Genomic DNA, 14,652 nt, shown 5'->3' with positions numbered 1-14,652 from the left:
GTTGGTGATGCATGTTCATACTAAAAACAAGAATAAAGCCTTTGCAGCCATGCTCCACCAGAAGAGCTGAACAGATAATCCATCTGAAATTCCTCCACATTACAGAAGCTGGTTTGCAGGCTGTTCGGGGTGATATCAGTACACCACTGTAGACAGCAAATGTTTTGCGACCAGACAACATTCCAGCTGAAATTAGGAAGATTTACGCTTCAGAATTAGCTATGTCTCTCTCGAAGCTATTCTGATGTAGTTATGATACTGCTATGAACTTGGCAATGTTGAAAAGAATTCCAAAGGGCGTTCTGTTCAAATCCCTTCCCACCGATTACTGGCTGATCAGGCCACTCTCAATCATCAGTAAAGTGATGATAGTTCACACAGCAATCACCCACTAATGGCCTGTTTGAGCTTCACCAACAGCACTGAGCTCCAGACCTCCTCCTAGGTGTGAACTGAGTCCTAGAAGTGAAGTAAAACTGGTGGCGCTTGATCCTAGAGGCAGAACTCGAAGAGGTGCAACATCGAGCTTAAAGTCAGTGGGCCTTAGTGAATACACTCCAATGGTTGGAGTTATTTCCTTGCAAAAGGGATAATGGCTGCAGTTCAAAGTAAATTTTATTATCAGAGTACATATATGTCACCATATACAACCTTGAGGTTCACTTTCTTATGGGCATACTCAACAAATCTATAGAATAGTAACTCTAAAAGAATCAATGAAAGACCATCCAACTAGGGCATCCAGCCAGAGTGCAGAATAAACTGCGCAAATGCAAATATAAATAAATAGCAATAAATATCGAGATCATGAGATGACGTGACCTTGAAAGTGAGCCCATTGATTATGGGATGTGTTCAATGGATGTCCAAGTGAGTGTAGTTATCCCCGTTTGTTCAAGAGCCTGATGGTTGAGGAGTAGTAACTGCTCCTGAACCTGAGGCTCCTGTACCTTCTTCCCGATGGCAGCAGTGAGAAGAGAGCACGTCCTGTGTGGTGGGGATCCCCGATGGTGAATGCTGCTTTCCTATGACTGCGTTTCATGTAGATGTTTTTGATAGTTGGGAGGGCTTTACCTGTGATGGACAGGGCCATATCTACTACTTTTTGTAGGATTAATATGCTGATATATGCTCTATACTGATTCATCACCACCTTTGATTCGGCCCACAAGAGTGGTGTCAACATCAAATAGCAAAGCAGGTGAGAGAGGTCAATCCCAGCCTTGGCATCACCATACAAATTTTTCTGAAGGGTGTCCTAAAGCCAACCATCTTTAGCTGTTTGATCAATGAATCTCCTCTCATCATTGGACCAGGAGTAGAGATACTTGTTGCACTATTTTCAATTCCATTGCAACTCCAGAGTGAATAAGACCATAAGACATAGGAGCAGATTTAGGCCATTCAGCCCATTTGAGTCTGCTTCACCATTCAATAATGGCTAATTTTTAATTTCCTTCTCAGACCCATTCTCCTGCCTTTTCTCCCCATGATAACCTTTGACATCCTTACTAATTAAGTACCTATTGACCCCTGCTTTAATATGCCCAGTGACTTGTGGCCTGCACACGTATCTATGGCAATGAATTCCACACATTCACTACTCTCTACCTAAAGAAATACCTCTTCACCTCTGTTCTAAAGGAACATCCTTCTATTCTGAGGCTGTGTCCTCTACTTCTAGACTCTTCCACTAATGGAAACATTCTTCGACCTTCCATTCTATCTAGGCCATTCATTATTTGATAGGTTTCAATGAGATCCCCCCCCCCCCCATTCTTCTAAGCTTCTGTTAGTGCAGGCCCTGAGCCATCAAACACACCTCAAACATTAATCCTTTCATTCCCAGGAATTTTCTTGTGAACCTCCTCCGTAGCCTCTCCAATGCCAGCACACCCTTTCTTAGATGTGGGATGAGGCAGCTCATATCAGCAAGTAGTAAGCTCTTTTAGACAGTGACCATCTTCAACAAGAGAGGGACTGTCTAAGTGCTTTTATTGTCAAACCTTTTACCATGTTCTTTCACCATCAACAATGAAGGTCCTCTATTTTTTGTGGTGTTCACTACTGTCAGTCATGCAAGTTCCAGGTGGAGAATCGGAAATACTGTCACACACAGATGTAGAAGGATTCTTCATTGCTGTTTCCGTAACAGTTTTATTTTACCAGTCAGGGTTGTTAGCCTAGAGCTGAACCCCTCCCCCCTCCCCAAACCTGGAGCACCGGTGGACCACTCTTACTCTGGCCTCTACCCTTTGACCTTTTTGGCATGGGTGACTCTACCAAGACCAAATCACAAGGCCCTGACTCCAGCCAATCTAGCTCTCTGAGTCACTGAGGCACACACATCTCCAAACCCAACGATAAGGTTGTGGTCCTCTTGGAAGTTCACAGTGCTTCAGAGACAGTTTATTCTCTGGAAAGGCTTTGGAATATTAGGAAATTGTCTCAGTTCCCAATATTCAAAAGCCTTTCATCCATATACAATCCAGGACTGTTACAGAATATCTGTATGAGCATAACTGCATAAGTTGTCAAGATGTTGTCCACAATAAGAATACCCATTTCATTGTCACCCTATCCAGCACCTTAGACGTTCATTCTCCTTGTCACCAACACGTCCTAACTGCAGTGTGGGACATCTGTTCCTCCTCACTTGGGCTGGCAGTGCCCCCCAAAGCCGCAGGCGTGTGCATGGCAATATTCCCACTCGTGCATCCTCCTCCAAATCACGCACCATCCCCAGAATCAGCTTTAGTATCACCAGCATATGTCATGAATTTTGTTAACTTTGTGGCAGCAGTAAAATGCAATACGTGATGAACATGTAAAAAAACTGAATTACAGTAATATATATGTATATTAAATAGTTAAGTTAAAATAATTAGTGCAAAAAACAAATAAATCTTAACAAGTATTGAGGGAGTGTTCATGGTTTCAATGTCCATCCAGAAATCAGATGGCAGAGGGGAAGAAGCTGTTCCTGAATCAATGAGTGTGTGTCTTCAGGCTCCTGTACCTCCTTCCTCACAGTAACAATGAGAAGAAGGCATGTCCTGGGTGATGGGGGTCTTTAATGATGGACGCTGTCTTTTTGAGTCTTCGCTCCTTGAAGATGTCCTGGATACTACGGAGGCTCGTGCCCGTGATGGAGCTGACTAAGTTTACAACTCTCTGCAGCTTATTTTGATCCTGTACAGTAGCCCCCCCATCCCCCATACCCCATACCAGATGGTGATGCAGCCAGTCAGAATGCTCTCCAGGGTACATCTTTAGAAGTTTTTGAATGTTTTAGGTGACAAACTAAATCTCCTCAAACTCCTAATGAAATATAGCTGCTGCCTTGCCTTCTTTATAGCTGCATCGCTATGTTGCAACCAGGTTGGGTCCTCTCAATCATATTGACACCTAGGAACTTGAAATTGCTCACTCTCCACTTCTAATCCCTCTATGAGGACTGATTTGTTTTCCCTCCTTCTACCCTTTCTGAACTTCACAGACAGCTCTATCATCTATGTTCTCTGACAGGAGAACATTGCATTGTTAGTCTGAAACATGGAACGTCCCACCCAACGTTGTGGGAGCACCTCCCCTGAAGGTCCAAAAGCCGACTCGTCTGCCGCTTCACGAGGGAATTATTGTTGGGGTCAAGAAATGCAGGCATCTGGGGGAAATTAATACATTAAAAAGTCCTCTTAAACATGTTTCTTTAAAAACACATGATCTCTGCAGTGCCCTTTTCTTCATGTGGCATTATATAATATGCCTATCACCAGTGTCCTAAATGTTTGAAATTCCTCCTTATTATGCATCTGGGTATCATTTTAAACTAAACTGCTCAAAGTTATTTTCAAATTTGCAATGCTCAGCAAATCATAGCCTTATTGAATTAACTGAGAGTCAAGCTATGATTAATATGCCTGTGTCTGAAGTACATTTATAGTACTGCTACTGCCTCCACTCCCCAATCACTACATTCCTGTCCCAGAACCAGCAGACAGCAAGGAATGTATTGCAAAACAATGCTTCAAATCGGCAATCTCACATCATAATTAAACCATTTCTCTGGATAGTGTGCGAAAGCCCGTAGGCTGAGAGCTGCCCACACAGTCTGTGGGCTCAGCATAACAAGCTAAATTTCCCACCCACCTATCATCTAGCTTTCCCCTCCCCCCCCCCCACCTTTTTACTCTCGCATCTTTCCCCTTTCTTTCCAGTCCTGATGAGCAGTCTTGGCCTGAAATCTTGACTGTTTATTTGTTTCCATAGATGTTGCCTGCCTGCTGAGTTCCTCCTGCATTTTCTGTGTGTTGCTCTAGAATTCCAGAATCTGCAGAACCTCTTGTGTTTAAACCAAATCTCTTCTTTTTGGAACATTGTCAAAATATCAAATAGTATTTTTCATTCTTGCATCTGTAGCTCTTTTTAGAAAATGGCACTACTCCAATCCTTGTGTATAAACAGCCACTTCAAATGCAGGAGTTTAGAGTCATTGAGGGCTACACAACAGAAACAGGCCATTCAGCCCATGGAGAATATTCTTCATGGTTTTATTGGCCTGCACCCAGACCATAGCCCTCCACACCCCTCACATCTAATGTACTTATCCAAACTTCTCTCAGAAGTTGCAAACCAGCCCCCATCCTCCATTTCCACGGCAGCTCGTTCCATACTCATACCACACTTTAAATGAAGAAGTTTCCTCAGGTTCCCCTTAAATATTTCACTTTTTACCCTTAACCTATGACCTCTAGTTTTAGTTTCACACAACCTTGGGGAAAAGCCTGCGTGCATTTATCTTATCTATACCCCACATAATTTTGTATACCTCTATCAAGTCTTCCTTCATTCTCCTAAACTCCATGGAATAAAGTCATAATCCATTCAGCCTTTCCCTATAACTCAGGTCCTCAAGTGCTGGCAACATCCTTGTAAATTTTCTCTGTAATCTTTCAATCTTATTGCTCTTTCCTGAAGGTAGGTGACCAAAACTGTACACAGTACTCCAAATTAGGCCTCACTGAATCTTATACAACTTTAGCATAACATCCCAACTCCTTCACTCATTACTTTGATTTAAGAAGGCCATTGTGCCAAAAGCCCTCTTTAGGACTATACAACACTTTATCCTTGTAATTTCTTTAAAAGTCTGCAAAGATGTAAGAAACTTCCTCTTATAAAGAATATTCCCCTGAAAAGTGTTCTATAGTTTTCCACTTTTGCACATTTTTCTAAGACCTTTGAGAACAATACACACCATTCCATAATGTACACACAACTTTAGGCTTTCTGTGTGGAAAGAGCTTGGGTTGATTGGTGTAGGTCCCCAGATGTGGAGAGGGATGGAGCACAAGCTTTGTTGCAGGAACTTGCAATTTGCAAATTTGCATATTTTCTTTTTGCTCTTGACTCCGAAAGCTTTTGCACAAGAAATCTTGAATTCTAGTTGATCTACATTTGTCCTGCTTATATATTTAGTAACCACTGAGTTAGCAAGCCGTAGGTTCCAATTGCACTACTATGCTTAGCACACAATAAAGACTGATACTCCAGATGTAACAGGGATACTGCCAAGGTCACCTTTGGGATAAGATGTTGAAACCCTTGAAAAATGATAGGGGACTGATGAGTACAGTACTTACTCTCTGTTACATCACTGGCGTTCAGGGCAGTAAAGGAGGTCCTCCATGTGGTGGTGTACAGGACATCCTTCATTGTGTCATGAGCTTCCTTTCAGTTTTCGTTACTGTCAGTCATGCAAGTCCCATGTGAAGACTCAGGAATACCGTCGCACTCAGATTTAGAAGGGTTCTTCATTGCTGTTTCAGTAACAGTTTTGTTTGACCAGTCAGGGTTGTTAGCTCTGAGCTGAACCCCCGAACCTGGAGAACGGGTGGACCACTGTTAGTCTGTCCTCTACCCTTTGACCTGTTATGCATGGGTGACCTTGCCAAGAGCCAAAGCATAAAGCCCTGACTCCAGCCAACATAGCTCTCCAGATCATTGAGGCACTCAAGCCTCCAAACCACGAGAAGGTTGTGGTCCTCTTGGAGGGACTGCGGTAGAACAAAGGGATCTGGGAATACAGGTCCATAATTCATTGAAAGTGGCATCACAGGTAGATAAGGTTGTAAAGAAAGCTTTGGGCACATTACGCTCCATTGATCAAAGTACTGAGTACAGAGGTGGGATGTTATGTTGAAGTTTTACAAGACATTGGTGAGGCCTAATTTGGAGTATTGAGTGCAGTTTTTGTCACCTACCTACAGGAAAGATGTAAATAAGGTTTAAAAAGTGCAGAGGAAATTTACAAGGATGTTGCTGGGTCTAGAGAACCTGAGTTATAAGGGAAGATTGAATAGATTAGGACTTTATTCCTTGGAATGTAGAAGACTGATGGGAGGTTTAATAGAGATAGACAAAATTCTGAGTGGTATTGATAGGGTTAATGCAAGCAGGCTTTTTCCTCTGAGGTTGGATGAGACTACAACTAGAGGTTATGGGTTAAGGGTGAAATGTTTAAGGGGAACATGAGGGGAAACAACTTCACTCAGAAGATGGTGAGAGTGTGGAACGAGCTGCCAGTGTAAATGGTGCCTGTGAGCTTGGTTTCAACAGTTAAGAGAAGTTTGGATGGGACCATGGATGGTAGGGGTATGAAGGGCTACGGTTTGGGTGCAGGTTGATGGGAGTAGGCAGCTTAAATCATCCGGTACACACTGATGGGCTGAAGAGCCTGTTTGTGGGCTGTAGTTTTCTATGACTCTGAGTGGGTTCCAAATGTCCTGATCGGTTTATCACCCTCAGTCAACGGTATTAGTACAGATTATATGTTTATTTAACTCATTAATATTTGTGGAGCGTTATTCTGTGTGAACTGGCAGCAAATTGTACAAATGAATATCCTTTAGAATTGTTTAATTTTCTGTAAAGAATTTCAGCTTACTCTGAGGTGCTTGAAGATTATTTGTACTTGTCACACATGCACCGAAACACACAGTGAATGCATCATTTGAGTTAATGACCAACACAGCCCGATGATCTGCTGGGCACAGCCCACAAGTGGTGCTACACTTCCAACGTCAACACAGCACGCCCTGGTCTCTGGAATGTGGGAGGAAAGCGGAACAGCTGGGAGAGACCCAGGCAGTGCAAACCTTACAGACAGCAGCAACAATTTATCCCTGACTGTGAAGCGTTGCACTAACTGCTTTGCTACTGTGCTGTAGTCTCCAACGTAAATAGAATTCAATAACCTTACAACCATCTGTCCAATTAAACTCTAACCTGAAGTGCCTTATTTGCTTCCCCCACATTTTATGTTTTATCTCAATCAATCAATGAATAAATTTTGTATTTGATGGTAGCACGTCATCTTGGATTGGAGGCCCGCTTAGACTATGTTTCTCAGCAGGGTGTAAGTAATTGAATGTCATAAACTGCAGTGTCAAAGTTCAGCTTGTTCAAATTACCTTAAGCAATTATAGTTTTCAGTTTGGATATTATTCTACACGTTCCTTTTGTCAGTGAGATTCATTTGACCTGAAGAGCAAGCATATTAGTTCAACAGAATCTGTCTACGGCAACCTGTTCCGTATTGATTGTTGCATTGGCCTGGACAGAAACCTTTCCAAAGAAATGTCTTATGTATTTAGTTGGGGAGGGGTGGTCACAGACCTATGAGGTGAGTGGATTTGTTTCTGTAATATCCTTTATCTGTTACCCTGACCCAGGTTGACTTAACTGCTCTGGCAGATGATGCAAGAGATTCTGCTGGAAATCCAGAGTAACACACACAACTTGCCGGAGAAACTCAGCAGGTCACAGGCAGCATCTATATAAATGAATAAACAGTCGACATAACAGGCCAAGACTCTTCTTCAGGAAGGGGGCCTGAAACGCGACCGTTTATTCCTTCGATGCTGCCTGACTTGCTGAGTTCCTCTAACATTTTGTGTGTGTTGGTCATGATACATATCTTATTGATAATGATAGACCAAGCATGTTGGGCTTCAAGGAGTAATGAAATCGCAAGTCCACATCAACATTTTCTGAAACAGTATTCTCCTCCACACTGTCACTAAGCTGGTCTCCTGCCCACCTCAGATCTCGAGACTCACTGTACCATGACAAGAATCCACAGAGGTTGAAAGGGACTATCTTAACAAAAATAAAAAATACAATGTGCCATGTTTAAATAGTAATGCTTTAGGCAGAGGTGCTTTTGGTGGTTCCCAAAGCCAAAGTTTCCAGGATGAGGGAATATATCACTTATGCCCTTGCGATTCTGGTCAGGGCATGAAGGGATACGGGGAAGGCAGGAGATTGGGGCTGAGAAGAAAATGGATCAGCCATGATGAAATGGCAGAGCAGACTCAATGGGCCAAATGGCCTAATTCTGCTCCTATATTTTATGGCTTCCTGTACAGTATCTATTAGAATTGATTTTAAAGTTCTCTTGCTTGTTTTTAAAGCTCTTTATTTTCTGGGATCAGAGCACATCACAGAATTATCTTCACTTTATAATCCCACACAAGCTTGCAGATCTTCTTCGGCCGGTCTCTTAAATTTAAGTAATCTCCCTCAAAAGATAATTGACAGGTCAGCTTGTTTGAACTACACTCCTGTACTATGGAATTCAATAGCTGAACCTATAAGGGATGCAGACTCCATTGACACCAGCTCGGAACCAATTTATTCATCCTTGCTTTTAACAAACATCTTTTTGTCTTTTATCTTCATGTTTGCACTTTATCCCATTGTAATGCAATTGGAACTACATCGCCTGTATGAAAAGTGCTCCATAAATAAACTTGTTTGTTTGTTATGTATGAGGTGGGTGATCATGGTCTCATGACCATGATTGTTAGCAAATTTTTCTACAGAAGTGGTTTGCCATTGCCTTCTTCTGGGCAGTGTCTTTACAAGCTGGGTGACCGCAGCCATTATCAATACTCTTCAGAGATTGTCTGCCTGGTGTCAGTGGTCACATGACCAGGACTTGTGATCTGCACCAGCTGCTCAAACGACCATCACCACCTGCTCCCATGGTCACCTGACCCTGATCCGGGGGCTAAATAGATGCGACACCTTGCCCAAGGGTGACCTGCGGGCTAGTGGGAGGAAAGAGTGCCTTGCACCTCCTTTGGTGAAGACGTATCTCCACCCCACCACCCTAGGGAACAAGGATGTTAAAAGAAATTTCTGAAGGGAGCCTACTCATTGGGAACTAAAATTGTAGACTGTTATCTTCCACTTTCCATCCAAAACCATGACCTCCACTCCTCTTCCAGATACGGAGATTGTTGGCACTGGATTCTGTGGTACTCTGACTTTTATTTGTTTGGTGATTATGGAAGGTCCAGCATATCTGATGAATGTACTTTCTACTTCTGCCCCAGCACTCAAATCTTTACCCAAATTTGAGGACCCATGGGGGATGGGATATGTGCTGGGGTAGAATGACAGTACATGTTGGGGCAACTGAGTTCCCACTCCACTGATGTCCAGAGCTCAAAATACCTGTACCTTTCACCCATTAAACATATTTCCTTCTGTAGTGCTGTTCTGCTGGGTGTAGGTGTCTCATTCAGTTGTAAAACTCTGTCCATTAATCAAAATCAGTTTCATTATCACTGACATACAGTATTGCATAAAGGGCTTAAGCACTATGTATGGCAAGGGGGCCTGAGACTTTTGCACAGTACTGCAGTAATTTGATGTATTACACTGCCACTGCTGCCATTAAAAAAAACAAATTTCATGCCATATGTGAGTGATGATAAACCTGATTCTGATCTGGGTCTCTGTTGTGGACTGAGAGTGGGAAGGGGGCAGGGAGAGGGGAATCATGGTTGGGAAAAGGGGAAGGGAGAGGGGAGGGAGTGGGAAGCACCAGAGAGACATTCTGTAATGATCAATAAACCAATAGTTCAGAATCAAATGACCTTGCCTGGTGTCTCAGGGCTGGGTGAGTCTGCACCAGCGCCACTCCCCACCCCGGCACTCCTTCTCTGCCCCCTGCCCCACACCCCTCCATTTCCACCCTTCACAAACTCGCTCCCCACTGCACGTTGACAAATACAGTTCTGTGCAAAAGACTTAGACACCCTAGCTATATATGTGTGCCTAAGACTTTTGCACAAACTGTATGTCATGATATATATTTTGCAGCAGCAATACAGTACAAGACATAAAGATACTGTAAATTAAAATAAAAAAATCAATAAAGTGCAAAAGGGGATTAGCAGGGTAGTGTTCACAAACCGTTCCAAGATCTGATGGCAGAGGGGAAGAAGCTGCTCCCAAAACATTGCATGTGTGTCTTCAGGCTCCTGTACCTCTTCCCCAACCTCTCACAGTTAGTAGGTTAATTGGTCATTGTAAGTTGTCCTGTGATTGGGCGAGGATTGAATCGGGGGGTTGTTAGGCCGTGCAGCTTGGAGGGCCAAAAGGGGCTGTTCCATGCTGTATCTCAATAAATAAAAAAATCAGATCCATGCTGCATCTCCCAACAGTGCCTGCAAACTGTCACTTGTGCATCTTGGCAGAGAGTCTTAAAACCCGTTGTTTGGGGGTTCAATGCACAGAACATCTAAGGTCCAATTTGTATATCAATTGCCACCTTTAAGTTATCAGTTCTACTGCAGTGTTAAACATCTAGTATTGTAAACACATTATACACCGCATAATACTCCTTCACAAATGGTGCTATGTTATCAAAGAGACTTGACTGATTCTTAATGGAATATCCTGACATTTATAAGACCATAAGGCCATAATATATAGGAGCATAATTAGGCCATTTCATCATGGTTGATCCATTTCCCTCAGCCCCAATCTCCTGACTTCTCCCTGTATAGCTTCATGCCCTGACTAATCAAGATTCTATCAGCCTCTGCCTTAAATATACCTAATGACTTGGCTTCCACAGCTGCCTATGGCAATGAATTCCACAGATTCACCACTCTCTGGCTACAGAAATTCCTCCTCGTCTCCATTCTAAAAAGTCTGCCCTCTTATCTGAGGCCTTGTCCTATAATAAAGATGTTTTAAATAGTATGGTTGTTCTGAAGAATAAGAAATGGCTGCTAGTCTCTTTAAGATAAATGTACTGTCTAGGATTCAGTAAAATCAGCAATAGATTCTCCAGATAATAGAAGTGAACAAAAATTTAAATCAGTGTCCTTTTTTTCACCTTAAAAAGAGATTACTTGTGTCAGAAACCTAAATAAGCAATTGAAAACTTCTGGTGTTTCCACATCCCAAAGAGGAAAGCTAGCCTGCAGATTGATGCTTTCTCCAGCTCTGACGGAGGCGTCAGTTTATACCTTGAAGTCAGAAAGGCCCAGGTGCAAATTCCACCACAGAGGTTCGAACACAAAGGTCATGGTCAGCACTCCAGTGCAGCACTATCAGTTAAAATGTTAAACCAAGACCCCAACCACCAGTTCAGGTTAGAAGCAAACATTATTTAGAAGAATGGTGTCCCCCGATCGCCCTGGTGTTTACCCATCAGCTATTGCACCACTTAAATGGTCTCTCTGACTCTTGTCAAAGTTCAAAGTAAATTTATTATCAGAGTACACATGTGCCGCCATGTACACCCTGAGATTCATTCTCTTATGGGCATTCACAGTAGAAAAAAGAAATACAATAGAATCGATGAAAAACAACCAATGAGGAAAATAAGTCAAACCGTGCAAAGACAAAAAAAATAAAATCACTGGACAACAAATTTTTTTGAAAGTGTTGCTTCCTCAGAAATTTATTTGTTTATGATGATAGACTACTTGAAATTGAACACAAATATAATTTCAGACTACTTGTATCACGTAGGAATTTGGCAACACAAGAAATTAACTTCTATTGAATATAATGTGTTTAATTGCATAACAGTGCTGACACTTTGCAATAGTTCAACTACACTAAAAAAGTTTTGTTGATGATTTTCGTTTGTACTTGGTATCTGAGGCTTCTCGCTTAAGTGTGCAATCCAGCATTGATGGATTCCAGTTGCCCTGATACCGTTTCTCCATGACCGCAGTGTCCTGGTGAAACCTTTCACCGTGCTCGTCACTGACAGCACCAAGATTGGCAGGGAAGAAGTCTAAATGGGAATGCAGAAAATGAATCTTTATTGACATGTTGCACTTCACGGTTTTGTATGCTTGAAGCATGTTGTCAACCAGCTGCAGACAGTTTGGTGCTCTGTAGTTGCCAAGAAAATTTTCAACTACATCCTTGAATGCCTTCCATGTGATTTTCTCCAGTCCCACTAGAAGTTCTCCTGTCAATGATGTTTGATTTGTGGACCAACAAAAATGCCTTCCTTCATCTTGGCATCAGTTACTCTGACTTGAATTATGAATTGAAATAACAAATATAGGTTTTTTTTAATGGTGGGTGATAAGGAAATTTCATGGTGATTTTTATGATCAGCAGCCCAAAATCCATAAGATAGATCCCAAACTACTCAGGAAGCAAAATCTTTGTTGTCCAGTGTAATTGGGTTAAAAAGTAAACAACTTAATAAATAGGTAAATAAATAATGTTGAGGACATAAGTTGCAGAGTCCTCGAATGTGAGTCCATAGGTTGTGCAATCAGTTCAGTGTTGGGGTGAGTGAAGTTACCCACACTGGTTCGGGAGCCTGACGGTTGAAGGGAAATAATTGTCTGTCACATTTACATCGATGCAACAGTGACTATACTTCAGAAGTATTTTGTTGTCTGTAAAGCACTTTGGGATTTCCTGAGGTTTCTGCTCCTACCCGAGGCACTAACCTTGTGTGAGAAGATGCAGACCTGCTGGTCTCTTCCATGTGTTTTGCCTTTCTACTTAATCCTGACACGGCTTTGAGCCCCACACACCCCACCCCCGCCCCCATCCGCTCCGATGAAAATGGTATGAATTGCCCAGAGAGAAACCTCCAGGGGAGAAAAATGCATCGACTTTCACAGACATTTCTGGGAATGTGTTCTGTGTGTGTGCTTGTAAATATGTTTGCATGAGTTTATTTAAATGTAAAAAAAAAGGAAAATTATTTATTTTCACTTGTATTTAAGCACAGAATGGCTACATTTATCTTGTAAATCTTTGATAAAGGAATATCCAGCTGTCAACTCCTCTTTCTAAGTGGACGTCTTTGTGCTGTACTGTTACTCCTGTCCCACTTAACTGAAATAAATGTTTTCTGTGTTTTATGTACATCCTGGAATGGAATAGCACACAGTTTTTTCCTTAATCAGTTCCAGTCATTAGTGAAATGAGCAAGATTTTTTTTTTCTTTCTGTAGACATTTGAATTGTTTTAACTGGGCAGGTAACGGGTTGGTCTTTAACCAGCGTTGTCCTGCTAACAACATTCTTAAATGTTAACAGTTGTATTTTAGTTTTTGTACTTGTCACAGGTAGACCAATGGATATTAACAGCCGTTAGTTAATGCTGTTGTCTCCCTTTCCTCCCACACCCGCAGCTCGTGCGTTTCCTCGTGACTTGGATGATGTGATTACAGACGGTTAGGCAGCCACCAAAGAGAGTTGCACTAATGTAGCAGTTTGTAACATTGTCAAAGAAAATACAAGTGGGGAAAAAATGAATTGCTACACTATTTATTTCCTATAGTCAGTATTCTGTAAAGCTAAGCAATTGGAAAATGTACTTTTTGGTTGAAGGTTGATGCTTGTTAGAGTATTTTATTATCCACTTAACCTGGTAGATATACTCTCACTAGATTTGGAAATCCTCTGCAGTTATCAGTGTCGATCAGGGCAGGGTCACTTATTAGACACCAGGCATAACCCTGGAGGGCCTGACCCTCCCCGGAATGGCTTTAGGACATTTGTCCCTGACTTCCTCATCTCTGGCCAGCGATGGGAGTGGGTTTGCAATGACTTTGGGCTGTGTTCAAATCGCTCACCATGTTTGAAGACAGGATCAAGTTGCTTGTATTCACGGTCAATTACCCCAGTGTCTACAAAAGGCAGGCATGGGGGGAAAAGGAATTCAGGCATTGACGCATTCTGCCTTCTCGAATGGCTGCTTGTTGCATTTCAATACTTGAGTTGCTAAAATCAAAGCTAGAATATCAAAAGAAAACCTATTGGGCCTGATCAGAGGGGAAAATTGGAACTAGTGAATGAGTGGATAATAAAAATACAATTTCAAGCCTTACTGTGTAATTTCATGTGGATGTTGCACTTAAAGCCAACTAGATACAGCTGGTGGGTTCCAATCAGCCTGGTATGCCTCCTTAACCACCTGAGTATTGTATTTAGCGGTAATATTAAAGTCTTGTTTTATTGTAGAAACCATTACAAAAGACAAGCCTATAAAATCTTTATATTTTCAGAACTTGCTTTTAAATAAATTTAACAGAAACCCAAATCATTTCAAATGACTTCTTCAAAGTAACACTCATATATGGCGGGTATAACTCCATTCAACATAAACATCAGCTGAAAGAGTATTACTGAGGTTTTTACAAAGATCACAAAGACACAAGTTCTTTACCCAGGTGCCTGGTCTTTCCATACAAACTGTATTATTGATTTCAGGAGAAGGAAGCCAGAGGTCCATGACCAGGCCTCATTGGAGGATCAGAGGTGAGGGTCAGCAACTTTCAATTCCTCGGTAATTATTTCAGCGGAC

General features: G+C 42.0%; 1 protein-coding gene across 1 annotated transcript in view; it reads left to right on the top strand.

The window, feature by feature from the left end:
• zdhhc8b (zinc finger DHHC-type palmitoyltransferase 8b) overlaps positions 1-14,380 on the top strand; it is a 283,381-nt gene extending 269,001 nt beyond the window's left edge. Inside the window, exon 12 of the transcript XR_010021238.1 lies at positions 13,478-14,380. The gene's annotated coding sequence lies outside the window, so the exon portion shown is untranslated. The remainder of the gene's footprint in view (positions 1-13,477) is intronic.
• The last annotated feature ends 272 nt before the right edge of the window (positions 14,381-14,652 follow it).

The sequence above is a fragment of the Mobula hypostoma genome, chromosome 21 (assembly GCF_963921235.1).
Source record: "Mobula hypostoma chromosome 21, sMobHyp1.1, whole genome shotgun sequence".
In the NCBI taxonomy this organism is placed as follows: domain Eukaryota; kingdom Metazoa; phylum Chordata; class Chondrichthyes; order Myliobatiformes; family Myliobatidae; genus Mobula; species Mobula hypostoma.
Note: the sequence above shows the minus strand (reverse complement) of the source record. Positions and strands in the feature narration are given on the sequence as shown.